A 24,579-nucleotide genomic window follows, 5' to 3' on the forward strand; every position below is an offset into this window, starting at 1 on the left:
AAAGTGGGCTGTAAAGCAAAGCTATTGCTGTTATATCTATCTGCAAATGAAAGGCAACTCTAAAAGAGAAGCAGCCCCAAGGTCCCACCGAGACTTGAACTGGGATTGCTGGATTCAGAGCCCAGAGTGCTAACCATTACACCATGGAACCCACATATTCAGTAGCATGATGCACTTCATTCTGGAAAAACAGAGCACATCAGAGAAAATATGTAATATTCCTATATCATTAGACTCCAGAGGAAGAATTTGATCCAAATGAGACATGAAGCCAATACTTTGCGATTGCACAGCATCCAACAGCAACAGTGCTGCTTCGATATAATATCAGTAAACGGTTACTATAGGTCAGTAAAAATCTTGACTGTGCCCTATATTCTCATTGCCCTTATGAAGCTCTGCTCAACAAGGGTTCCATGGTGTAATGGTTAGCACTTTGGGCTTTGAATCCAGCGATCCGAGTTCAAGTCTCGGTGGGACCTCTCTCTTGCTCTAACACACTTTGTCTCCTTGTTGTCTTAAATTATAGGCCAAAGATAGTAATATTCATAAGGTTAGTGGTGTAGGGTATTCATTTTCGCTCTCACTCTCTGGCATAACTTTTCATAAAAATCCACTTTTGTGCCTAGCACCTTAACCTTTATGCATTTTTTTTAAATGTATGAACAGTGAGGTCATTCTGAGTCGATGGGCAGATCTGCATCGGAAACATACATAAAAGATTTGAAATTTTCAAACTTAACTCAATGTTAAGAAACATGCTCAATCTGTGACCCAATGGATTCTCTTTTTACTTGAAGATGCAGCAACAACATTAATAATACCATTTTGGGAAAAGCAGCTCTATTGTATCGCCATTCTCTTTCAAAATTGTTAAAGGGTTAATCCTATGAAAAGCGACCACATTCAGAATCAATGATATTAATGAAGCGTCTTAACAGTCTTTACATGTTTGTAAAATGAAGGTATCAGTTTGAGATGAAAAATAGAACGAAGAACACACTTTTCTTAATTCACAAAAGGCCTGAGGTGTATAAATACTGTTTGTACCGACCAAGGGCCCATTCGTGAATGTACTTACTTTAGTTGGATCATACCTTTCTTCAAAGAAGACATCCACAATAAACAATAAGGGAAAGGTTCGACTGATGGTAAACTCTTACAGAGATTTGAATGCAAATTATTGGATTCAACCTCCAGGGTGCTACCATTACACCATAGGTCTTTCACACCACAGAAAGTGGTGGGTTTCATTGTGGCTAAAGAGCGTCATCCATGGAAAATCTTTCTTTTTTCAAATGCACCCAGGGAATAATGCTATGAAAGTGGGCGACACAGCAGCGTCATTGCTATTAAAACAAGACACTGAGAGGAAAACAAACACAGTAATTCCCAAGGTCCCACCGAGATTTGAACTCGGATCGCTGGATTCAGAGTCCAGAGTGCTAACCATTACACCATGGAACCTACATACTTAGTGACATGATGAACGTCATTGCAGCAAAAAAAGAGCCTTTTAGAGAATGTATGCAATATTCTTTTATCTTATGCCTCCAGAGGAAGAATCCTATCCAAATGAGCTGTAAAGCAAAGAGTTTGCTATTGCGCAACAACCAACTAAACAGTTCCACATTTGCATAATATCCGTGGGCTAGGAATACGAGTTTGTTAAAATGATGCATGAGATCTCGATTCTCATTTCTGTTACAACTCTGTCAGGTTGCACCAGCAAGGGGCCCATGGTGTAATGGTTAGCAAAGAACATTACTGAAGGGCCCCTCGGCCAGCCAGAAAGCCAAAATGGAGAGAACGGGCATGAACTGGTTGTGAATGAGCTTCAAAATGCGTTCACAGGTAATTGAACTGGTGATCTCCTCAGTTTATACACCTGGAACTCCTGTCAATAGCAACAGTCGGCAGCTGGGTTGCCAGACATTTCGTCGAAAAAAATTTGTCGACAGGACAATTGGTCGAAACCATTTGGTCGAAAACCAAATGGTCGAATTGCTTTGTTTTTTATTTTCACATTTTTTTTGGGGGGGGGGTTTGGGGGGTCCCCCCAACCCCCTTTTTTTCTAAAAACCCCTTTTTTCCCTAAACTACAACCTAAAAAATAGATATATAAATAAATAAAAAAATCGACCATTTGGCTTTCGACCAAATTACGTCGACCAAATGTCTTTCGACGAAATGTCTTTCGACGAAATGTCCGGACAGCGGCAGCTGGTCTGTGTCAGTAATGGCAATTTGATTTTGCCATTTTCACAACTCCCTAATAAATGAACAAAATGTTCCATTTGTAGGCACAGTTACATGCTATGGTATGTATACCATGCTTAATAACCACCATAGGAGGCTCAGAGCACCATCCGCATTCTTACGTACAAAACATGTAAGGAAATAATCAGATCTTTTGCTCTGCAGGAGTCAGGCTTCTTTAAAGCCTGACAAAGTGGCAGAGTGCCATTGTAAACTGAGGCATGATGAAACCATGCCCAAGAACCCAGGCAGGTTAAACCCTTCCACTCATGCCCCTAGGCCTATAGACAGGGCAGCTGGCATGGATTATGGACACTTTTAACATAGGGTGGTTTTTCAACCTTATCTCCTCTGGGAGCAAAGCGCTGGACAGGGTTTCCTGTACGTTTTTGAGGTTCGCAGGGATCTATGTGTGGATGTTTCTTGGTGTGAAAAGCATGAAACCTTTTGGGGTGACACCAGGCTCTTCTGGGAGTTAATTTGCATAATCTCTACTTTCTATTTTATGTGACATGGGCTGCAGTTACATTGTTCTGTTAATAGAGGGCAACACACAGGTCATAGTTCCAAACAGGGGTGCACAGTCTGCTTGCTAGCTTACATTTACAGTTCTATTTGGGATTCACCGCCTTTTCATAAACTGAGTACTCTTCCGGAGTATTTCTAACTTATGTAGGTGTTTTGGGGGTGTTACGTGCCTTTGTATGACTGCTGCAAACCACTTGATATTAGACATTGATTGGAAACGACATAAAAAATCCTGACACATATTGTAAGCGGACATAAAATGACCTATATTAGCTAATATAAGTAAACAGACATCACTCCCCCCTCCCCACAAAAAGGGATGTATGCGTACACAAAAAATAAAAATGAAAAACAAGCAACTACTGCAGTTAAAATCTAAAAATGTAAATTCAGTTACATGATCATGACTCGGAAGGGGAATTAAAAAGTAAAAAAACACACGGTAGGAGAGAGGTTAGCTTTACATGCCATGGGAGGAAGAGGTCTTCCAAGCACTGTTGTGTATGTTGGTCAATCCCTCTGAAACGCAAAAGGGATGTGCACATAGAAATCAAAGCAGAGTCATCCAGAGAGACTATTTAATTCTTTTTTTTTCAAATTCTCAAAAGGAAGCTGCTATCAAATTGAACTATTCATCACAGCCACTGCTAGGAAATCTATGTGCATAAAATGACAATACACCCAAAGGAAAATAAAATATAGCTATAACATGTCAGATTACTAAATTCAGAGTCCAGCCTACTAACCATTAGACCATGGAACCTAAATACTTCCGCAAATGCTGAACTTCATTATGCCAAAACAGAGGCAGTCAGAAACAATATTTAATATTGCTTAATCATATGCCTCAAGAGGAAGAATTTGATCTACATGCTCTATAAAGCACAGAGATTGCTATAGCACAACGTCAATCGACAACATCGCTGTGTTTGTATGATATCAGTCAATTGGGACTATGAATCTGTAAAAATTGTAAATGTGCTCTATATTGCCATTTCTGATTCAACGCTCTCAGGTGCATCTTGCAAGGGTTCCATGGTGTAATGGTTAGCACTTTGGACTTTGAATCCAACGATCCGAGTTCAAGTCTCGGTGGGACCGTTATCTTGCTCTTACACTCCATTTTCTAATTTCTCAAATTACAATTCAACAGAGTTAATATTCAGAAGTTCAGTCGACTCTCTCTGCACGACATTACATTTAAATGCACTTTGGTGCCTGATACCAATACAGTGATGCAACTACATATTGTTAATGTACAATCCCTAAGGTCAATCAAAGTGGGCACCCAGATATCTCTCAGAAACATTTTCCACAGATGAATAATGTCCAACCTTAACTCTATGAAAAGAAAAATGTACACACTATGTGCAGTAGATTCTCTGCTCACTGGAACATGCAGAAACAACATTGATGTGAAAAGATTGGAAAAAGCCCTATTTTATTAACATTAAAAAATGTTATACAATTATTTTGGTGAATCATATTCACTTTCACAATCATTCCTATGTTTCAAGCAATTTGATGGTCTTATTAAATGTGTAAAAAATGTAATTCTTTGAGTTGACAAACTGTATCGAGAGCAAACTTTTTATAACTTACAAGAGTTATGAGTTCTAGAAAGTAGTGCATTTACTGATCAAGTGCCCTTGTTTAAATGTACTTACTTTATTTGGATCACACCTTTCTCGAAAGAAGAAATAAACTCTAAATTATCAGGAAACAATTCAACTGATTTTAGGGGCCTCCTGGGCTTTCAATGCAAATCGCTGAGATCAAAAGCCAGTTTAATAGCCATTATACCTTGGAGCTTTGGAGATATGAGAGTGGGCAGTTTCTTTGTGGCAAAAGAGAGTCATCCCCAGAAACTATTAATATTCTTTGGTCAAAGAAGACTGCCATCAAAGTGGGCTGTAAAGCAAAGCTATTGCTGTTATATCTATCTGCAAATGAAAGGCAACTCTAAAAGAGAAGCAGCCCCAAGGTCCCACCGAGACTTGAACTGGGATTGCTGGATTCAGAGCCCAGAGTGCTAACCATTACACCATGGAACCCACATATTCAGTAGCATGATGCACTTCATTCTGGAAAAACAGAGCACATCAGAGAAAATATGTAATATTCCTATATCATTAGACTCCAGAGGAAGAATTTGATCCAAATGAGACATGAAGCCAATACTTTGCGATTGCACAGCATCCAACAGCAACAGTGCTGCTTCGATATAATATCAGTAAACGGTTACTATAGGTCAGTAAAAATCTTGACTGTGCCCTATATTCTCATTGCCCTTATGAAGCTCTGCTCAACAAGGGTTCCATGGTGTAATGGTTAGCACTTTGGGCTTTGAATCCAGCGATCCGAGTTCAAGTCTCGGTGGGACCTCTCTCTTGCTCTAACACACTTTGTCTCCTTGTTGTCTTAAATTATAGGCCAAAGATAGTAATATTCATAAGGTTAGTGGTGTAGGGTATTCATTTTCGCTCTCACTCTCTGGCATAACTTTTCATAAAAATCCACTTTTGTGCCTAGCACCTTAACCTTTATGCATTTTTTTTAAATGTATGAACAGTGAGGTCATTCTGAGTCGATGGGCAGATCTGCATCGGAAACATACATAAAAGATTTGAAATTTTCAAACTTAACTCAATGTTAAGAAACATGCTCAATCTGTGACCCAATGGATTCTCTTTTTACTTGAAGATGCAGCAACAACATTAATAATACCATTTTGGGAAAAGCAGCTCTATTGTATCGCCATTCTCTTTCAAAATTGTTAAAGGGTTAATCCTATGAAAAGCGACCACATTCAGAATCAATGATATTAATGAAGCGTCTTAACAGTCTTTACATGTTTGTAAAATGAAGGTATCAGTTTGAGATGAAAAATAGAACGAAGAACACACTTTTCTTAATTCACAAAAGGCCTGAGGTGTATAAATACTGTTTGTACCGACCAAGGGCCCATTCGTGAATGTACTTACTTTAGTTGGATCATACCTTTCTTCAAAGAAGACATCCACAATAAACAATAAGGGAAAGGTTCGACTGATGGTAAACTCTTACAGAGATTTGAATGCAAATTATTGGATTCAACCTCCAGGGTGCTACCATTACACCATAGGTCTTTCACACCACAGAAAGTGGTGGGTTTCATTGTGGCTAAAGAGCGTCATCCATGGAAAATCTTTCTTTTTTCAAATGCACCCAGGGAATAATGCTATGAAAGTGGGCGACACAGCAGCGTCATTGCTATTAAAACAAGACACTGAGAGGAAAACAAACACAGTAATTCCCAAGGTCCCACCGAGATTTGAACTCGGATCGCTGGATTCAGAGTCCAGAGTGCTAACCATTACACCATGGAACCTACATACTTAGTGACATGATGAACGTCATTGCAGCAAAAAAAGAGCCTTTTAGAGAATGTATGCAATATTCTTTTATCTTATGCCTCCAGAGGAAGAATCCTATCCAAATGAGCTGTAAAGCAAAGAGTTTGCTATTGCGCAACAACCAACTAAACAGTTCCACATTTGCATAATATCCGTGGGCTAGGAATACGAGTTTGTTAAAATGATGCATGAGATCTCGATTCTCATTTCTGTTACAACTCTGTCAGGTTGCACCAGCAAGGGGCCCATGGTGTAATGGTTAGCAAAGAACATTACTGAAGGGCCCCTCGGCCAGCCAGAAAGCCAAAATGGAGAGAACGGGCATGAACTGGTTGTGAATGAGCTTCAAAATGCGTTCACAGGTAATTGAACTGGTGATCTCCTCAGTTTATACACCTGGAACTCCTGTCAATAGCAACAGTCGGCAGCTGGGTTGCCAGACATTTCGTCGAAAAAAATTTGTCGACAGGACAATTGGTCGAAACCATTTGGTCGAAAACCAAATGGTCGAATTGCTTTGTTTTTTATTTTCACATTTTTTTTGGGGGGGGGGTTTGGGGGGTCCCCCCAACCCCCTTTTTTTCTAAAAACCCCTTTTTTCCCTAAACTACAACCTAAAAAATAGATATATAAATAAATAAAAAAATCGACCATTTGGCTTTCGACCAAATTACGTCGACCAAATGTCTTTCGACGAAATGTCTTTCGACGAAATGTCCGGACAGCGGCAGCTGGTCTGTGTCAGTAATGGCAATTTGATTTTGCCATTTTCACAACTCCCTAATAAATGAACAAAATGTTCCATTTGTAGGCACAGTTACATGCTATGGTATGTATACCATGCTTAATAACCACCATAGGAGGCTCAGAGCACCATCCGCATTCTTACGTACAAAACATGTAAGGAAATAATCAGATCTTTTGCTCTGCAGGAGTCAGGCTTCTTTAAAGCCTGACAAAGTGGCAGAGTGCCATTGTAAACTGAGGCATGATGAAACCATGCCCAAGAACCCAGGCAGGTTAAACCCTTCCACTCATGCCCCTAGGCCTATAGACAGGGCAGCTGGCATGGATTATGGACACTTTTAACATAGGGTGGTTTTTCAACCTTATCTCCTCTGGGAGCAAAGCGCTGGACAGGGTTTCCTGTACGTTTTTGAGGTTCGCAGGGATCTATGTGTGGATGTTTCTTGGTGTGAAAAGCATGAAACCTTTTGGGGTGACACCAGGCTCTTCTGGGAGTTAATTTGCATAATCTCTACTTTCTATTTTATGTGACATGGGCTGCAGTTACATTGTTCTGTTAATAGAGGGCAACACACAGGTCATAGTTCCAAACAGGGGTGCACAGTCTGCTTGCTAGCTTACATTTACAGTTCTATTTGGGATTCACCGCCTTTTCATAAACTGAGTACTCTTCCGGAGTATTTCTAACTTATGTAGGTGTTTTGGGGGTGTTACGTGCCTTTGTATGACTGCTGCAAACCACTTGATATTAGACATTGATTGGAAACGACATAAAAAATCCTGACACATATTGTAAGCGGACATAAAATGACCTATATTAGCTAATATAAGTAAACAGACATCACTCCCCCCTCCCCACAAAAAGGGATGTATGCGTACACAAAAATAAAAATGAAAAACAAGCAACTACTGCAGTTAAAATCTAAAAATGTAAATTCAGTTACATGATCATGACTCGGAAGGGGAATTTAAAAAGTAAAAAAACACACGGTAGGAGAGAGGTTAGCTTTACATGCCATGAGGGAGGAAGAGGTCTTCCAAGCACTGTTGTGTATGTTGGTCAATCCCTCTGAAACGCAAAAGGGATGTGCACATAGAAATCAAAGCAGAGTCATCCAGAGAGACTATTTAATTCTTTTTTTTTCAAATTCTCAAAAGGAAGCTGCTATCAAATTGAACTATTCATCACAGCCACTGCTAGGAAATCTATGTGCATAAAATGACAATACACCCAAAGGAAAACAAAATATAGCTATAACATGTCAGATTACTAAATTCAGAGTCCAGCCTACTAACCATTAGACCATGGAACCTAAATACTTCCGCAAATGCTGAACTTCATTATGCCAAAACAGAGGCAGTCAGAAACAATATTTAATATTGCTTAATCATATGCCTCAAGAGGAAGAATTTGATCTACATGCTCTATAAAGCACAGAGATTGCTATAGCACAACGTCAATCGACAACATCGCTGTGTTTGTATGATATCAGTCAATTGGGACTATGAATCTGTAAAAATTGTAAATGTGCTCTATATTGCCATTTCTGATTCATCGCTCTCAGGTGCATCTTGCAAGGGTTCCATGGTGTAATGGTTAGCACTTTGGACTTTGAATCCAACGATCCGAGTTCAAGTCTCGGTGGGACCGTTATCTTGCTCTTACACTCCATTTTCTAATTTCTCAAATTACAATTCAACAGAGTTAATATTCAGAAGTTCAGTCGACTCTCCCTGCACGACATTACATTTAAATGCACTTTGGTGCCTGATACCAATACAGTGATGCAACTACATATCGTTAATGTACAATCCCTAAGGTCAATCAGAGTGGGCACCCAGATATCTCTCAGAAACATTTTCCACAGATGAATAATGTCCAACCTTAACTCTATGAAAAGAAAAATGTACACACTATGTGCAGTAGATTCTCTGCTCACTGGAACATGCAGAAACAACATTGATGTGAAAAGATTGGAAAAAGCCCTATTTTATTAACATTAAAAAATGTTATACAATTATTTTGGTGAATCATATTCACTTTCACAATCATTCCTATGTTTCAAGCAATTTGATGGTCTTATTAAATGTGTAAAAAATGTAATTCTTTGAGTTGACAAACTGTATGGAGAGCAAACTTTTTATAACTTACAAGAGTTATGAGTTCTAGAAAGTAGTGCATTTACTGATCAAGTGCCCTTGTTTAAATGTACTTACTTTATTTGGATCACACCTTTCTCGAAAGAAGAAATAAACTCTAAATTATCAGGAAACAATTCAACTGATTTTAGGGGCCTCCTGGGCTTTCAATGCAAATCGCTGAGATCAAAAGCCAGTTTAATAGCCATTATACCTTGGAGCTTTGGAGATATGAGAGTGGGCAGTTTCTTTGTGGCAAAAGAGAGTCATCCCCAGAAACTATTAATATTCTTTGGTCAAAGAAGACTGCCATCAAAGTGGGCTGTAAAGCAAAGCTATTGCTGTTATATCTATCTGCAAATGAAAGGCAACTCTAAAAGAGAAGCAGCCCCAAGGTCCCACCGAGACTTGAACTCGGATCGCTGGATTCAGAGTCCAGAGTGCTAACCATTACACCATGGAACCCACATATTCAGTAGCATGATGCACTTCATTCTGGAAAAACAGAGCACATCAGAGAAAATATGTAATATTCCTATATCATTAGACTCCAGAGGAAGAATTTGATCCAAATGAGACATGAAGCCAATACTTGGCGATTGCACAGCATCCAACAGCAACAGTGCTGCTTCGATATAATATCAGTAAACGGTTACTATAGGTCAGTAAAAATCTTGACTGTGCCCTATATTCTCATTGCCCTTATGAAGCTCTGCTCAACAAGGGTTCCATGGTGTAATGGTTAGCACTTTGGACTTTGAATCCAGCGATCCGAGTTCAAGTCTCGGTGGAACCTCTCTCTTGCTCTAACACACTTTGTCTCCTTGTTGTCTTAAATTATAGGCCAAAGATAGTAATATTCATAAGGTTAGTGGTGTAGGGTATTCATTTTCGCTCTCACTCTCTGGCATAACTTTTCATAAAAATCCACTTTTGTGCCTAGCACCTTAACCTTTATGCATTTTTTTTAAATGTATGAACAGTGAGGTCATTCTGAGTCGATGGGCAGATCTGCATCGGAAACATACATAAAAGATTTGAAATTTTCAAACTTAACTCAATGTTAAGAAACATGCTCAATCTGTGACCTAATGGATTCTCTTTTTACTTGAAGATGCAGCAACAACATTAATAATACCATTTTGGGAAAAGCAGCTCTATTGTATCGCCATTCTCTTTCAAAATTGTTAAAGGGTTAATCCTATGAAAAGCGACCACATTCAGAATCAATGATATTAATCAAGCGTCTTAACAGTCTTTACATGTTTGTAAAATGAAGGTATCAGTTTGAGATGAAAAATAGAACGAAGAACACACTTTTCTTAATTCACAAAAGGCCTGAGGTGTATAAATACTGTTTGTACCGACCAAGGGCCCATTCGTGAATGTACTTACTTTAGTTGGATCATACCTTTCTTCAAAGAAGACATCCACAATAAACGATAAGGGAAAGGTTCGACTGATGGTAAACTCTTACAGAGATTTCAATGCAAATTATTGGATTCAACCTCCAGGGTGCTACCATTACACCATGGGTCTTTCACACCACAGAAAGTGGTGGGTTTCATTGTGGCTAAAGAGCGTCATCCATGGAAAATCTTTCTTTTTTCAAATGCACCCAGGGAATAATGCTATGAAAGTGGACGACACAGCAGCGTCATTGCTATTAAAACAAGACACTGAGAGGAAAACAAACACAGTAATTCCCAAGGTCCCACCGAGATTTGAACTCGGATCGATGGATTCAGAGTCCAGAGTGCTAACCATTACACCATGGAACCTACATACTTAGTGACATGATGAACGTCATTGCAGCAAAAAAAGAGCCTTTTAGAGAATGCATGCAATATTCTTTTATCTTATGCCTCCAGAGGAAGAATCCTATCCAAATGAGCTGTAAAGCAAAGAGTTTGCTATTGCGCAACAACCAACTAAACAGTTCCACATTTGCATAATATCCGTGGGCTAGGAATATGAGTTTGTTAAAATGATGCATGAGATCTCGATTCTCATTTCTGTTACAACTCTGTCAGGTTGCACCAGCAAGGGGCCCATGGTGTAATGGTTGGCAAAGAACATTACTGAAGGGCCCCTCGGCCAGCCAGAAAGCCAAAATGGAGAGAACGGGCATGAACTGGTTGTGAATGAGCTTCAAAATGCGTTCACAGGTAATTGAACTGGTGATCTCCTCAGTTTATACACCTGGAACTCCTGTCAATAGCAACAGTCGGCAGCTGGGTTGCCAGACATTTCGTCGAAAAAAATGTGTCGACAGGACAATTGGTCGAAACCATTTGGTCGAAAACCAAATGGTCGAATTGCTTTGTTTTTTATTTTCACATTTTTTTTTGGGGGGGGGGTTTGGGGGGGTCCCCCCAACCCCCTTTTTTTCTAAAAACCCCTTTTTTTCCCTAAACTACAACCTAAAAAATATATATATAAATAAATAAAAAAAACGACCATTTGGCTTTCGACCAAATTACGTCGACCAAATGTCTTTCGACGAAATGTCTTTCAACGAAATGTCCGGACAGCGGCAGCTGGTCTGTGTCAGTAATGGCAATTTGATTTTGCCATTTTCACAACTCCCTAATAAATGAACAAAATGTTCCATTTGTAGGCACAGTTACATGCTATGGTATGTATACCATGCTTAATAACCACCATAGGAGGCTCAGAGCACCATCCGCATTCTTACGTACAAAACATGTAAGGAAATAATCAGATCTTTTGCTCTGCAGGAGTCAGGCTTCTTTAAAGCCTGACAAAGTGGCAGAGTGCCATTGTAAACTGAGGCATGATGAAACCATGCCCAAGAACCCAGGCAGGTTAAACCCTTCCACTCATGCCCCTAGGCCGAACGGCCACGAATGGCCAGGTTCTATAGACAGGGCAGCTGGCATGGATTATGGACACTTTTAACATAGGGTGGTTTTTCAACCTTATCTCCTCTGGGAGCAAAGCGCTGGACAGGGTTTCCTGTACGTTTTTGAGGTTCGCAGGGATCTATGTGTGGATGTTTCTTGGTGTGAAAAGCATGACACCTTTTGGGGTGACACCAGGCTCTTCTGGGAGTTAATTTGCATAATCTCTACTTTCTATTTTATGTGACATGGGCTGCAGTTACATTGTTCTTTTAATAGAGGGCAACACACAGGTCATAGTTCCAAACAGGGGTGCACAGTCTGCTTGCTAGCTTACATTTACAGTTCTATTTGGGATTCACCGCCTTTTCATAAACTGAGTACTCTTCCGGAGTATTTCTAACTTATGTAGGTGTTTTGGGGGTGTTACGTGCCTTTGTATGACTGCTGCAAACCACTTGATATTAGACATTGATTGGAAACGACATAAAAAATCCTGACACATATTGTAAGCGGACATAAAATGACCTATATTAGCTAATATAAGTAAACAGACATCACTCCCCCCTCCCCACAAAAAGGGATGTATGCGTACACAAAAAATAAAAATGAAAAACAAGCAACTACTGCAGTTAAAATCTAAAAATGTAAATTCAGTTACATGATCATGACTCGGAAGGGGAAGTTAAAAAGTAAAAAAACACACGGTAGGAGAGAGGTTAGCTTTACATGCCATGGGAGGAAGAGGTCTTCCAAGCACTGTTGTGTATGTTGGTCAATCCCTCTGAAACGCAAAAGGGATGTGCACATAGAAATCAAAGCAGAGTCATCCAGAGAGACTATTTAATTCTTTTTTTTTCAAATTCTCAAAAGGAAGCTGCTATCAAATTGAACTATTCATCACAGCCACTGCTAGGAAATCTATGTGCATAAAATGACAATACACCCAAAGGAAAACAAAATATAGCTATAACATGTCAGATTACTAAATTCAGAGTCCAGCCTACTAACCATTAGACCATGGAACCTAAATACTTCCGCAAATGCTGAACTTCATTATGCCAAAACAGAGGCAGTCAGAAACAATATTTAATATTGCTTAATCATATGCCTCAAGAGGAAGAATTTGATCTACATGCTCTATAAAGCACAGAGATTGCTATAGCACAACGTCAATCGACAACATCGCTGTGTTTGTATGATATCAGTCAATTGGGACTATGAATCTGTAAAAATTGTAAATGTGCTCTATATTGCCATTTCTGATTCAACGCTCTCAGGTGCATCTTGCAAGGGTTCCATGGTGTAATGGTTAGCACTTTGGACTTTGAATCCGACGATCCGAGTTCAAGTCTCGGTGGGACCGTTATCTTGCTCTTACACTCCATTTTCTAATTTCTCAAATTACAATTCAACAGAGTTAATATTCAGAAGTTCAGTCGACTCTCTCTGCACGACATTACATTTAAATGCACTTTGGTGCCTGATACCAATACAGTGATGCAACTACATATCGTTAATGTACAATCCCTAAGGTCAATCAGAGTGGGCACCCAGATATCTCTCAGAAACATTTTCCACAGATGAATAATGTCCAACCTTAACTCTATGAAAAGAAAAATGTACACACTATGTGCAGTAGATTCTCTGCTCACTGGAACATGCAGAAACAACATTGATGTGAAAAGATTGGAAAAAGCCCTATTTTATTAACATTAAAAAATGTTATGCAATTATTTTGGTGAATCATATTCACTTTCACAATCATTCCTATGTTTCAAGCAATTTGATGGTCTTATTAAATGTGTAAAAAATGTAATTCTTTGAGTTGACAAACTGTATGGAGAGCAAACTTTTTATAACTTACAAGAGTTATGAGTTCTAGAAAGTAGTGCATTTACTGATCAAGTGCCCTTGTTTAAATGTACTTACTTTATTTGGATCACACCTTTCTCGAAAGAAGAAATAAACTCTAAATTATCAGGAAACAATTCAACTGATTTTAGGGGCCTCCTGGGCTTTCAATGCAAATCGCTGAGATCAAAAGCCAGTTTAATAGCCATTATACCTTGGAGCTTTGTAGATATGAGAGTGGGCAGTTTCTTTGTGGCAAAAGAGAGTCATCCCCAGAAACTATTAATATTCTTTGGTCAAAGAAGACTGCCATCAAAGTGGGCTGTAAAGCAAAGCTATTGCTGTTATATCTATCTGCAAATGAAAGGCAACTCTAAAAGAGAAGCAGCCCCAAGGTCCCACCGAGACTTGAACTCGGATCGCTGGATTCAGAGTCCAGAGTGCTAACCATTACACCATGGAACCCACATATTCAGTAGCATGATGCACTTCATTCTGGAAAAACAGAGCACATCAGAGAAAATATGTAATATTCCTATATCATTAGACTCCAGAGGAAGAATTTGATCCAAATGAGACATGAAGCCAATACTTTGCGATTGCACAGCATCCAACAGCAACAGTGCTGCTTCGATATAATATCGGTCAGTATACTATAGGTCAGTAAAAATCTTGACTGTGCCCTATATTCTCATTGCCCTTATGAAGCTCTGCTCAACAAGGGTTCCATGGTGTAATGGTTAGCACTTTGGACTTTGAATCCAGCGATCCGAGTTCAAGTCTCGGTGGAACCTCTCTCTTGCTCTAACACACTTTGTCTCCTTGTTGCCTTAAATTATAGGCCAAAGATAGTAATATTCATAAGGTTAGTGGTGTAGGGTATTCATTTTCGCTCTCACTCTCTGGCATAACTTTTCATAAAAATCCACTTTTGTGCCTAGCACCTTAACCTTTATGCATTGTTTTTAAATGTATGAACAGTGAGGTCATTCTGAGTCGATGGGCAGATCTGCATCGGAAACATACATAAAAGATTTGAAATTTTCAAACTTAACTCAATGTTAAGAAACATGCTCAATCTGTGACCCAATGGATTCTCTTTTTACTTGAAGATGCAGCAACAACATTAATAATACCATTTTGGGAAAAGCAGCTCTATTGTATCGCCATTCTCTTTCAAAATTGTTAAAGGGTTAATCCTATGAAAAGCGACCACATTCAGAATCAATGATATTAATCAAGCGTCTTAACAGTCTTTACATGTTTGTAAAATGAAGGTATCAGTTTGAGATGAAAAATAGAACGAAGAACACACTTTTCTTAATTCACAAAAGGCCTGAGGTGTATAAATACTGTTTGTACCGACCAAGGGCCCATTCGTGAATGTACTTACTTTAGTTGGATCATACCTTTCTTCAAAGAAGACATCCACAATAAACGATAAGGGAAAGGTTCGACTGATGGTAAACTCTTACAGAGATTTCAATGCAAATTATTGGATTCAACCTCCAGGGTGCTACCATTACACCATAGGTCTTTCACACCACAGAAAGTGGTGGGTTTCATTGTGGCTAAAGAGCGTCATCCATGGAAAATCTTTCTTTTTTCAAATGCACCCAGGGAATAATGCTATGAAAGTGGGCGACACAGCAGCGTCATTGCTATTAAAACAAGACACTGAGAGGAAAACAAACACAGTAATTCCCAAGGTCCCACCGAGATTTGAACTCGGATCGCTGGATTCAGAGTCAAGAGTGCTAACCATTACACCATGGAACCTACATACTTAGTGACATGATGAACGTCATTGCAGCAAAAAAAGAGCCTTTTAGAGAATGTATGCAATATTCTTTTATCTTATGCCTCCAGAGGAAGAATCCTATCCAAATGAGCTGTAAAGCAAAGAGTTTGCTATTGCGCAACAACCAACTAAACAGTTCCACATTTGCATAATATCCGTGGGCTAGGAATATGAGTTTGTTAAAATGATGCATGAGATCTCGATTCTCATTTCTGTTACAACTCTGTCAGGTTGCACCAGCAAGGGGCCCATGGTGTAATGGTTAGCAAAGAACATTACTGAAGGGCCCCTCGGCCAGCCAGAAAGCCAAAATGGAGAGAACGGGCATGAACTGGTTGTGAATGAGCTTCAAAATGCGTTCACAGGTAATTGAACTGGTGATCTCCTCAGTTTATACACCTGGAACTCCTGTCAATAGCAACAGTCGGCAGCTGGGTTGCCAGACATTTCGTCGAAAAAAATTTGTCGACAGGACAATTGGTCGAAACCATTTGGTCGAAAACCAAATGGTCGAATTGCTTTGTTTTTTATTTTCACATTTTTTTTTGGGGGGGGGTTTGGGGGGGTCCCCCCAACCCCCTTTTTTTCTAAAAACCCCTTTTTTTCCCTAAACTACAACCTAAAAAATATATATATAAATAAATAAAAAAATCGACCATTTGGCTTTCGACCAAATTACGTCGACCAAATGTCTTTCGACGAAATGTCTTTCGACGAAATGTCCGGACAGCGGCAGCTGGTCTGTGTCAGTAATGGCAATTTGATTTTGCCATTTTCACAACTCCCTAATAAATGAACAAAATGTTCCATTTGTAGGCACAGTTACATGCTATGGTATGTATACCATGCTTAATAACCACCATAGGAGGCTCAGAGCACCATCCGCATTCTTACGTACAAAACATGTAAGGAAATAATCAGATCTTTTGCTCTGCAGGAGTCAGGCTTCTTTAAAGCCTGACAAAGTGGCAGAGTGCCATTGTAAACTGAGGCATGATGAAACCATGCCCAAGAACCCAGGCAGGTTAAACCCTTCCACTCATGCCCCTAGGCCTATAGACAGGGCAGCTGGCATGGATTATGGACACTTTTAACATAGGGTGGTTTTTCAACCTTATCTCCTCTGGGAGCAAAGCGCTGGACAGGGTTTCCTGTACGTTTTTGAGGTTCGCAGGGATCTATGTGTGGATGTTTCTTGGTGTGAAAAGCATGACACCTTTTGGGGTGACACCAGGCTCTTCTGGGAGTTAATTTGCATAATCTCTACTTTCTATTTTATGTGACATGGGCTGCAGTTACATTGTTCTGTTAATAGAGGGCAACACACAGGTCATAGTTCCAAACAGGGGTGCACAGTCTGCTTGCTAGCTTACATTTACAGTTCTATTTGGGATTCACCGCCTTTTCATAAACTGAGTACTCTTCCGGAGTATTTCTAACTTATGTAGGTGTTTTGGGGGTGTTACGTGCCTTTGTATGACTGCTGCAAACCACTTGATATTAGACATTGATTGGAAACGACATAAAAAATCCTGACACATATTGTAAGCGGACATAAAATGACCTATATTAGCTAATATAAGTAAACAGACATCACTCCCCCCTCCCCACAAAAAGGGATGTATGCGTACACAAAAATAAAAATGAAAAACAAGCAACTACTGCAGTTAAAATCTAAAAATGTAAATTCAGTTACATGATCATGACTCGGAAGGGGAATTTAAAAAGTAAAAAAACACACGGTAGGAGAGAGGTTAGCTTTACATGCCATGAGGGAGGAAGAGGTCTTCCAAGCACTGTTGTGTATGTTGGTCAATCCCTCTGAAACGCAAAAGGGATGTGCACATAGAAATCAAAGCAGAGTCATCCAGAGAGACTATTTAATTCTTTTTTTTTCAAATTCTCAAAAGGAAGCTGCTATCAAATTGAACTATTCATCACAGCCACTGCTAGGAAATCTATGTGCATAAAATGACAATACACCCAAAGGAAAACAAAATATAGCTATAACATGTCAGATTACTAAATTCAGAGTCCAGCCTACTAACCATTAGACCATGGAACCTAAATACTTCCGCAAATGCTGAACTTCATTATGCCAAAACAGAGGCAGTCAGAAACAATATTTAATATTGCTTAATCATATGCCTCAAGAGGAAGAATTTGATCTACATGCTCTATAAAGCACAGAGATTGCTATAGCACAACGTCAATCGACAACATCGCTGTGTTTGTATGATATCAGTCAATTGGGACTATGAATCTGTAAAAATTGTAAATGTGCTCTATATTGCCATTTCTGATTCATCGCTCTCAGGTGCATCTTGCAAGGGTTCCATGGTGTAATGGTTAGCACTTTGGACTTTGAATCCAACGATCCGAGTTCAAGTCTCGGTGGGACCGTTATCTTGCTCTTACACTCCATTTTCTAATTTCTCAAATTACAATTCAACAGAGTTAATATTCAGAAGTTCAGTCGACTCTCTCTGCACGACATTACATTTAAATGCACTTTGGTGCCTGATACCAATACAGTGATGCAACTACATATCGTTAATGTACAATCCCTAAGGTCAATCAGAGTGGGCACCCAGATATCTCTCAGAAACATTTTCCACAGATGAATAATGTCCAACCTTAACTCTATGAAAAGAAAAATGTACACACTATGTGCAGTAGATTCTCTGCTCACTGGAACATGCAGAAACAACATTGATGTGAAAAGATTGGAAAAAGCCCTATTTTATTAACATTAAAAAATGTTATACAAATATTTTGGTGAATCATATTCACTTTCACAATCATTCCTATGTTTCAAGCAATTTGATGGTCTTATTAAATGTGTAAAAAATGTAATTCTTTGAGTTGACAAACTGTATGGAGAGCAAACTTTTTATAACTTACAAGAGTTATGAGTTCTAGAAAGTAGTGCATTTACTGATCAAGTGCCCTTGTTTAAATGTACTTACTTTATTTGGATCACACCTTTCTCGAAAGAAGAAATAAACTCTAAATTATCAGGAAACAATTCAACTGATTTTAGGGGCCTCCTGGGCTTTCAATGCAAATCGCTGAGATCAAAAGCCAGTTTAATAGCCATTATACCTTGGAGCTTTGGAGATATGAGAGTGGGCAGTTTCTTTGTGGCAAAAGAGAGTCATCCCCAGAAACTATTAATATTCTTTGGTCAAAGAAGACTGCCATCAAAGTGGGCTGTAAAGCAAAGCTATTGCTGTTATATCTATCTGCAAATGAAAGGCAACTCTAAAAGAGAAGCAGCCCCAAGGTCCCACCGAGACTTGAACTCGGATCGCTGGATTCAGAGTCCAGAGTGCTAACCATTACACCATGGAACCCACATATTCAGTAGCATGATGCACTTCATTCTGGAAAAACAGAGCACATCAGAGAAAATATGTAATATTCCTATATCATTAGACTCCAGAGGAAGAATTTGATCCAAATGAGACATGAAGCCAATACTTTGCGATTGCACAGCATCCAACAGCAACAGTGGTGCTTCGATATAATATCAGTAAACGGTTACTATAGGTCAGTAAAAATCTTGACTGTGCCCTATATTCTCATTGCCCTTATGAAGCTCTGCTCAACAAGGGTTCCATGGTGTAATGGTTAGCACTTTGGACTTTGAATCCAGCGATCCGAGTTCAAGTCTCGGTGGAACCTCTCTCTTGCTCTAACACACTTTGTCTCCTTGTTGTCTTAAATTATAGGCCAAAGATAGTAATATTCATAAGGTTAGTGGTGTAGGGTATTCATTTTCGCTCTCACTCTCTGGCATAACTTTTCATAAAAATCCACTTTTGTGCCTAGCACCTTAACCTTTATGCATTTTTTTTAAATGTATGAACAGTGAGGTCATTCTGAGTCGATGGGCAGATCTGCATCGGAAACATACATAAAAGATTTGAAATTTTCAAACTTAACTCAATGTTAAGAAACATGCTCAATCTGTGACCCAATGGATTCTCTTTTTACTTGAAGATGCAGCAACAACATTAATAATACCATTTTGGGAAAAGCAGCTCTATTGTATCGCCATTCTCTTTCAAAATTGTTAAAGGGTTAATCCTATGAAAAGCGACCACATTCAGAATCAATGATATTAATCAAGCGTCTTAACAGTCTTTACATGTTTGTAAAATGAAGGTATCAGTTTGAGATGAAAAATAGAACGAAGAACACACTTTTCTTAATTCACAAAAGGCCTGAGGTGTATAAATACTGTTTGTACCGACCAAGGGCCCATTCGTGAATGTACTTACTTTAGTTGGATCATACCTTTCTTCAAAGAAGACATCCACAATAAACGATAAGGGAAAGGTTCGACTGATGGTAAACTCTTACAGAGATTTGAATGCAAATTATTGGATTCAACCTCCAGGGTGCTACCATTACACCATGGGTCTTTCACACCACAGAAAGTGGTGGGTTTCATTGTGGCTAAAGAGCGTCATCCATGGAAAATCTTTCTTTTTTCAAATGCACCCAGGGAATAATGCTATGAAAGTGGATGACACAGCAGCGTCATTGCTATTAAAACAAGACACTGAGAGGAAAACAAACACAGTAATTCCCAAGGTCCCACCGAGATTTGAACTCGGATCGATGGATTCAGAGTCCAGAGTGCTAACCATTACACCATGGAACCTACATACTTAGTGACATGATGAACGTCATTGCAGCAAAAAAAGAGCCTTTTAGAGAATGCATGCAATATTCTTTTATCTTATGCCTCCAGAGGAAGAATCCTATCCAAATGAGCTGTAAAGCAAAGAGTTTGCTATTGCGCAACAACCAACTAAACAGTTCCACATTTGCATAATATCCGTGGGCTAGGAATATGAGTTTGTTAAAATGATGCATGAGATCTCGATTCTCATTTCTGTTACAACTCTGTCAGGTTGCACCAGCAAGGGGCCCATGGTGTAATGGTTAGCAAAGAACATTACTGAAGGGCCCCTCGGCCAGCCAGAAAGCCAAAATGGAGAGAACGGGCATGAACTGGTTGTGAATGAGCTTCAAAATGCGTTCACAGGTAATTGAACTGGTGATCTCCTCAGTTTATACACCTGGAACTCCTGTCAATAGCAACAGTCGGCAGCTGGGTTGCCAGACATTTCGTCGAAAAAAATGTGTCGACAGGACAATTGGTCGAAACCATTTGGTCGAAAACCAAATGGTCGAATTGCTTTGTTTTTTATTTTCACATTTTTTTTTGGGGGGGGGTTTGGGGGGGTCCCCCCAACCCCCTTTTTTTCTAAAAACCCCTTTTTTTCCCTAAACTACAACCTAAAAAATATATATATAAATAAATAAAAAAAACGACCATTTGGCTTTCGACCAAATTACGTCGACCAAATGTCTTTCGACGAAATGTCTTTCAACGAAATGTCCGGACAGCGGCAGCTGGTCTGTGTCAGTAATGGCAATTTGATTTTGCCATTTTCACAACTCCCTAATAAATGAACAAAATGTTCCATTTGTAGGCACAGTTACATGCTATGGTATGTATACCATGCTTAATAACCACCATAGGAGGCTCAGAGCACCATCCGCATTCTTACGTACAAAACATGTAAGGAAATAATCAGATATTTTGCTCTGCAGGAGTCAGGCTTCTTTAAAGCCTGACAAAGTGGCAGAGTGCCATTGTAAACTGAGGCATGATGAAACCATGCCCAAGAACCCAGGCAGGTTAAACCCTTCCACTCATGCCCCTAGGCCGAACGGCCACGAACGGCCAGGTTCTATAGACAGGGCAGCTGGCATGGATTATGGACACTTTTAACATAGGGTGGTTTTTCAACCTTATCTCCTCTGGGAGCAAAGCGCTGGACAGGGTTTCCTGTACGTTTTTGAGGTTCGCAGGGATCTATGTGTGGATGTTTCTTGGTGTGAAAAGCATGACACCTTTTGGGGTGACACCAGGCTCTTCTGGGAGTTAATTTGCATAATCTCTACTTTCTATTTTATGTGACATGGGCTGCAGTTACATTGTTCTTTTAATAGAGGGCAACACACAGGTCATAGTTCCAAACAGGGGTGCACAGTCTGCTTGCTAGCTTACATTTACAGTTCTATTTGGGATTCACCGCCTTTTCATAAACTGAGTACTCTTCCGGAGTATTTCTAACTTATGTAGGTGTTTTGGGGGTGTTACGTGCCTTTGTATGACTGCTGCAAACCACTTGATATTAGACATTGATTGGAAACGACATAAAAAATCCTGACACATATTGTAAGCGGACATAAAATGACCTATATTAGCTAATATAAGTAAACAGACATCACTCCCCCCTCCCCACAAAAAGGGATGTATGCGTACACAAAAAATAAAAATGAAAAACAAGCAACTACTGCAGTTAAAATCTAAAAATGTAAATTCAGTTACATGATCATGACTCGGAAGGGGAAGTTAAAAAGTAAAAAAACACACGGTAGGAGAGAGGTTAGCTTTACATGCCATGGGAGGAAGAGGTCTTCCAAGCACTGTTGTGTATGTTGGTCAATCCCTCTGAAACGCAAAAGGGATGTGCACATAGAAATCAAAGCAGAGTCATCCAGAGAGACTATTTAATTCTTTTTTTTTCAAATTCTCAAAAGGAAGCTGCTATCAAATTGAACTATTCATCACAGCCACTGCTAGGAAATCTATGTGCATAAAATGACAATACACCCAAAGGAAAACAAAATATAGCTATAACATGTCAGATTACTAAATTCAGAGTCCAGCCTACTAACCATTAGACCATGGAACCTAAATACTTCCGCAAATGCTGAACTTCATTATGCCAAAACAGAGGCAGTCAGAAACAATATTTAATATTGCTTAATCATATGCCTCAAGAGGAAGAATTTGATCTACATGCTCTATAAAGCACAGAGATTGCTATAGCACAACGTCAATCGAAAACATCGCTGTGTTTGTATGATATCAGTCAATTGGGACTATGAATCTGTAAAAATTGTAAATGTGCTCTATATTGCCATTTCTGATTCAACGCTCTCAGGTGCATCTTGCAAGGGTTCCATGGTGTAATGGTTAGCACTTTGGACTTTGAATCCGACGATCCGAGTTCAAGTCTCGGTGGGACCGTTATCTTGCTCTTACACTCCATTTTCTAATTTCTCAAATTACAATTCAACAGAGTTAATATTCAGAAGTTCAGTCGACTCTCTCTGCACGACATTACATTTAAATGCACTTTGGTGCCTGATACCAATACAGTGATGCAACTACATATCGTTAATGTACAATCCCTAAGGTCAATCAGAGTGGGCACCCAGATATCTCTCAGAAACATTTTCCACAGATGAATAATGTCCAACCTTAACTCTATGAAAAGAAAAATGTACACACTATGTGCAGTAGATTCTCTGCTCACTGGAACATGCAGAAACAACATTGATGTGAAAAGATTGGAAAAAGCCCTATTTTATTAACATTAAAAAATGTTATGCAATTATTTTGGTGAATCATATTCACTTTCACAATCATTCCTATGTTTCAAGCAATTTGATGGTCTTATTAAATGTGTAAAAAATGTAATTCTTTGAGTTGACAAACTGTATGGAGAGCAAACTTTTTATAACTTACAAGAGTTATGAGTTCTAGAAAGTAGTGCATTTACTGATCAAGTGCCCTTGTTTAAATGTACTTACTTTATTTGGATCACACCTTTCTGGAAAGAAGAAATAAACTCTAAATTATCAGGAAACAATTCAACTGATTTTAGGGGCCTCCTGGGCTTTCAATGCAAATCGCTGAGATCAAAAGCCAGTTTAATAGCCATTATACCTTGGAGCTTTGTAGATATGAGAGTGGGCAGTTTCTTTGTGGCAAAAGAGAGTCATCCCCAGAAACTATTAATATTCTTTGGTCAAAGAAGACTGCCATCAAAGTGGGCTGTAAAGCAAAGCTATTGCTGTTATATCTATCTGCAAATGAAAGGCAACTCTAAAAGAGAAGCAGCCCCAAGGTCCCACCGAGACTTGAACTCGGATCGCTGGATTCAGAGTCCAGAGTGCTAACCATTACACCATGGAACCCACATATTCAGTAGCATGATGCACTTCATTCTGGAAAAACAGAGCACATCAGAGAAAATATGTAATATTCCTATATCATTAGACTCCAGAGGAAGAATTTGATCCAAATGAGACATGAAGCCAATACTTTGCGATTGCACAGCATCCAACAGCAACAGTGCTGCTTCGATATAATATCGGTCAGTATACTATAGGTCAGTAAAAATCTTGACTGTGCCCTATATTCTCATTGCCCTTATGAAGCTCTGCTCAACAAGGGTTCCATGGTGTAATGGTTAGCACTTTGGACTTTGAATCCAGCGATCCGAGTTCAAGTCTCGGTGGAACCTCTCTCTTGCTCTAACACACTTTGTCTCCTTGTTGTCTTAAATTATAGGCCAAAGATAGTAATATTCATAAGGTTAGTGGTGTAGGGTATTCATTTTCGCTCTCACTCTCTGGCATAACTTTTCATAAAAATCCACTTTTGTGCCTAGCACCTTAACCTTTATGCATTTTTTTTAAATGTATGAACAGTGAGGTCATTCTGAGTCGATGGGCAGATCTGCATCGGAAACATACATAAAAGATTTGAAATTTTCAAACTTAACTCAATGTTAAGAAACATGCTCAATCTGTGACCCAATGGATTCTCTTTTTACTTGAAGATGCAGCAACAACATTAATAATACCATTTTGGGAAAAGCAGCTCTATTGTATCGCCATTCTCTTTCAAAATTGTTAAAGGGTTAATCCTATGAAAAGCGACCACATTCAGAATCAATGATATTAATCAAGCGTCTTAACAGTCTTTACATGTTTGTAAAATGAAGGTATCAGTTTGAGATGAAAAATAGAACGAAGAACACACTTTTCTTAATTCACAAAAGGCCTGAGGTGTATAAATACTGTTTGTACCGACCAAGGGCCCATTCGTGAA

The 24,579-nt window shown here is 39.2% G+C and overlaps 20 non-coding genes across 20 annotated transcripts; 11 read left to right on the plus strand and 9 right to left on the minus strand.

Moving 5' to 3' along the window:
* Positions 1 to 410: 410 nt before the first annotated feature.
* On the plus strand, positions 411 to 482 carry TRNAQ-UUG (transfer RNA glutamine (anticodon UUG)). Its single transcript has one exon. It is a non-coding gene; the product is annotated as a tRNA-Gln (tRNA).
* A 913-nt stretch (positions 483 to 1,395) lies between these two features.
* On the minus strand, positions 1,396 to 1,467 carry TRNAQ-CUG (transfer RNA glutamine (anticodon CUG)). The gene has a single exon. It is a non-coding gene; the product is annotated as a tRNA-Gln (tRNA).
* Positions 1,468 to 3,816: 2,349 nt separating this feature from the next.
* On the plus strand, positions 3,817 to 3,888 carry TRNAQ-UUG (transfer RNA glutamine (anticodon UUG)). The gene has a single exon. It is a non-coding gene; the product is annotated as a tRNA-Gln (tRNA).
* Positions 3,889 to 5,100: 1,212 nt separating this feature from the next.
* On the plus strand, positions 5,101 to 5,172 carry TRNAQ-UUG (transfer RNA glutamine (anticodon UUG)). Its single transcript has one exon. It is a non-coding gene; the product is annotated as a tRNA-Gln (tRNA).
* A 913-nt stretch (positions 5,173 to 6,085) lies between these two features.
* On the minus strand, positions 6,086 to 6,157 carry TRNAQ-CUG (transfer RNA glutamine (anticodon CUG)). The gene has a single exon. It is a non-coding gene; the product is annotated as a tRNA-Gln (tRNA).
* Positions 6,158 to 8,508: 2,351 nt separating this feature from the next.
* Positions 8,509 to 8,580, plus strand: TRNAQ-UUG (transfer RNA glutamine (anticodon UUG)). The gene has a single exon. It is a non-coding gene; the product is annotated as a tRNA-Gln (tRNA).
* An 881-nt stretch (positions 8,581 to 9,461) lies between these two features.
* TRNAQ-CUG (transfer RNA glutamine (anticodon CUG)) lies at positions 9,462 to 9,533 on the minus strand. The gene has a single exon. It is a non-coding gene; the product is annotated as a tRNA-Gln (tRNA).
* A 259-nt stretch (positions 9,534 to 9,792) lies between these two features.
* On the plus strand, positions 9,793 to 9,864 carry TRNAQ-UUG (transfer RNA glutamine (anticodon UUG)). The gene has a single exon. It is a non-coding gene; the product is annotated as a tRNA-Gln (tRNA).
* Positions 9,865 to 10,777: 913 nt separating this feature from the next.
* TRNAQ-CUG (transfer RNA glutamine (anticodon CUG)) lies at positions 10,778 to 10,849 on the minus strand. The gene has a single exon. It is a non-coding gene; the product is annotated as a tRNA-Gln (tRNA).
* A 2,377-nt stretch (positions 10,850 to 13,226) lies between these two features.
* TRNAQ-UUG (transfer RNA glutamine (anticodon UUG)) lies at positions 13,227 to 13,298 on the plus strand. The gene has a single exon. It is a non-coding gene; the product is annotated as a tRNA-Gln (tRNA).
* An 881-nt stretch (positions 13,299 to 14,179) lies between these two features.
* Positions 14,180 to 14,251, minus strand: TRNAQ-CUG (transfer RNA glutamine (anticodon CUG)). The gene has a single exon. It is a non-coding gene; the product is annotated as a tRNA-Gln (tRNA).
* Positions 14,252 to 14,508: 257 nt separating this feature from the next.
* Positions 14,509 to 14,580, plus strand: TRNAQ-UUG (transfer RNA glutamine (anticodon UUG)). Its single transcript has one exon. It is a non-coding gene; the product is annotated as a tRNA-Gln (tRNA).
* Positions 14,581 to 15,493: 913 nt separating this feature from the next.
* On the minus strand, positions 15,494 to 15,565 carry TRNAQ-CUG (transfer RNA glutamine (anticodon CUG)). The gene has a single exon. It is a non-coding gene; the product is annotated as a tRNA-Gln (tRNA).
* A 2,353-nt stretch (positions 15,566 to 17,918) lies between these two features.
* TRNAQ-UUG (transfer RNA glutamine (anticodon UUG)) lies at positions 17,919 to 17,990 on the plus strand. The gene has a single exon. It is a non-coding gene; the product is annotated as a tRNA-Gln (tRNA).
* Positions 17,991 to 18,871: 881 nt separating this feature from the next.
* Positions 18,872 to 18,943, minus strand: TRNAQ-CUG (transfer RNA glutamine (anticodon CUG)). Its single transcript has one exon. It is a non-coding gene; the product is annotated as a tRNA-Gln (tRNA).
* Positions 18,944 to 19,202: 259 nt separating this feature from the next.
* TRNAQ-UUG (transfer RNA glutamine (anticodon UUG)) lies at positions 19,203 to 19,274 on the plus strand. Its single transcript has one exon. It is a non-coding gene; the product is annotated as a tRNA-Gln (tRNA).
* A 913-nt stretch (positions 19,275 to 20,187) lies between these two features.
* Positions 20,188 to 20,259, minus strand: TRNAQ-CUG (transfer RNA glutamine (anticodon CUG)). Its single transcript has one exon. It is a non-coding gene; the product is annotated as a tRNA-Gln (tRNA).
* A 2,376-nt stretch (positions 20,260 to 22,635) lies between these two features.
* TRNAQ-UUG (transfer RNA glutamine (anticodon UUG)) lies at positions 22,636 to 22,707 on the plus strand. Its single transcript has one exon. It is a non-coding gene; the product is annotated as a tRNA-Gln (tRNA).
* Positions 22,708 to 23,588: 881 nt separating this feature from the next.
* On the minus strand, positions 23,589 to 23,660 carry TRNAQ-CUG (transfer RNA glutamine (anticodon CUG)). Its single transcript has one exon. It is a non-coding gene; the product is annotated as a tRNA-Gln (tRNA).
* Positions 23,661 to 23,917: 257 nt separating this feature from the next.
* TRNAQ-UUG (transfer RNA glutamine (anticodon UUG)) lies at positions 23,918 to 23,989 on the plus strand. The gene has a single exon. It is a non-coding gene; the product is annotated as a tRNA-Gln (tRNA).
* Positions 23,990 to 24,579: the final 590 nt, after the last annotated feature.

Source organism: Ambystoma mexicanum, chromosome 5p (assembly GCF_040938575.1).
Source record: "Ambystoma mexicanum isolate Mex_15411 chromosome 5p, UKY_AmexF1_1, whole genome shotgun sequence".
Lineage (NCBI taxonomy): Eukaryota > Metazoa > Chordata > Amphibia > Caudata > Ambystomatidae > Ambystoma > Ambystoma mexicanum.